Raw genomic sequence first — 2,384 nt, forward strand, 5'->3', positions numbered from 1 at the left:
TGTGTGTGTGTGTGTGTGTGTGTGTGTGTGTGTGTGTGTGTGTGTGTGTGTGTGTGTGTGTGTGTGTGTGTGTGTATCTCGTGAATTTTCGCATCAAATTTTAAATTTATTTGTTTTAATAATATTATTGTAATGAGATATAATTTTGATATTTAGAAAATTAAAAACACCAAAATTATAAGAAAAAGATAAGCATTAAGTTTCTTAATAGAAAATATTTTTTCATTACTTCTATATAGATAATAGGATATATATTATATATATTATATATTATATATATTATATTAATATATATATTGTATAGTAACATGGAGTTAAATATTCATTAGACATATGTTCTAGGATAGCGTTTGTTTATTACGTATTGAATAATATGTGGAATAATACATACGTATTTGGTTAACCAAAATATATGCGAGATAAGTTATACCATATAGTGAGCCCACCATTTATTAGACGATTTAATTAATAATTACATCGTATATGTGCGAAAGATATAGTCACTGAACCGACGAACATATGTACGCATATATCTCCATTGCTCCATTCGAAATGAAAATATATATTATATATAAACCATACATTCATATATGTATCGGTAAGATAAATGATGCACGGTATATTTTAAATTTCCAACTTTTTCGCCAAGCTTTTAAATTGACGCGCGCCAGGTGAGTCAGTAAGAAGTTATGACTTGCAGCAACATTTGCCATCATGAAACAAGCTGCATTTCGAGCGGCTGTGTGCTGGATTTCCGAAAAATATTCCAACGTCATCGCGTGTGCACCGATAGTGAAACATGTATCCGATCTGGATTCTGTATTTACCAGAGTAGCTTAAATCTTTTATCTAAATGCTGAACATTGCGTCTTCCTTTAATTAGTTGCTTTTCAATTACGTTTTGGCTAATTTGACCGCCGTTTTTGACCTAACTGATCTATCATCCAATAATATCAATAATTCTTTCTAAAGTGATGCTGGTGTCTCATCTGTAATATCGACGAAACAGGCATTTCATGTTTTTTCATTTTTTTTGTTTTCCTTATTTTTATAGAGTAAAAAATTCTTCTCCGGAATAAAAGAAAAAATATAAATAGTTATGGAAACTTATGAAAATCAAAAACATTGTAACAGGTTTTTGTTATCATATTATTTCTTCACATGATATAAGTAATTACAAGTATATTATCCAAACAAAAAGTTTCCTCATACTGTTTGATAATGTATAAGAATGTAATGAGACCTACAAATATGATCTTGAAGTTTACAAAAGAAATAAATGAAGAAGTAAGATCTGCACACAATCTAGTATTTATACATATATATATATGTATATATGTATATAGGATACAGCAAAGCGAGAAATATACGTAATGTTTTATTTGGAATTAAGAATTTACTTTATTGTTGTATTTGGCTGTTGTTTCATCCCCTTAATATGATATGTTATTAGGCTAAACATAGCGAACTTTTGCGCTACTCTGATAAATTTAAAGTTCAAGTCGGATCGGTTTCACGCAATTTCTTTACATAAATGCTATATATTACGTGTGGCTGCGAGGAGTTTGGTCCACGGATGAGGGATCGATAACTGTACCTCTCCGGATCGGTTCCACCGGCGACATAAAATCGGCCATTTTATTTATACTTTCCGATACTGCAAAATCGGAGAGCCGGGATTTACGCAACATCGCGGATATTTCGTGAAATATCGGTGACGTCAGTGAAGTGGTAGCGGTCGCTCATGGTTAGCCGCAAGGTAAGAGCCGCGGGAAAGTCAGCGCTAAATCACATCGATCGCGTTTTGCTGCGTATCTCAACTTTATTTCTCACCATTTTTGTTCCGAAACTTCTCTCGATATTCTATACTTCTAATCCTAAATCTAGACTCCTGAATTTTTTATTTTAAATTTCAAAGAACTTCGATCATCATTTTCATTCTTAAATCTTCCCTGATTCTATACCTTTAATATTAAATCTTGGCTTTCAAATTTTATATTTTGAATTTTAAAAAACTTTGAATTCTATTCTTTTTGTTTCTAAATTTTTTCTTGATGTTTTATACTTTTTAATCTTAGGTAAGTTTAAATTTTTAAATTTTTATTTTGAATTTTAAACTTAATTAAACTTAATTTATCGAACCATTCACTATTTTTGTTTCTAAATCTTTTCTAAATATTCTGTATCCATAAATCTTCTAATCTTAAGAGTCTAGATTTTCAAATTTTTTTATTTTGAATCTCAAAGAACTTCGAACTGATCGCGGAATAACGATGAGAAACTGATGGCGTAAAATCGTTGGTTCTATTAGCAGCGTTCCACATCATGGAATATGCTGTGTCACGAGGCATTAACCGACACTTTCCGCGTTCTCTCTCTCTCTC

General features: G+C 31.1%; 1 protein-coding gene across 1 annotated transcript in view; it reads right to left on the bottom strand.

Moving 5' to 3' along the window:
• The window catches only part of LOC105623959 (protein turtle-like), a 247,436-nt gene that overhangs the window by 16,311 nt on the left and 228,741 nt on the right, over positions 1-2,384 (bottom strand). The gene's annotated exons all lie outside the window — the stretch shown is intronic.

The sequence above is a fragment of the Atta cephalotes genome (genome assembly GCF_000143395.1).
Source record: "Atta cephalotes unplaced genomic scaffold scaffold00068, whole genome shotgun sequence".
In the NCBI taxonomy this organism is placed as follows: Eukaryota; Metazoa; Arthropoda; class Insecta; order Hymenoptera; family Formicidae; genus Atta; species Atta cephalotes.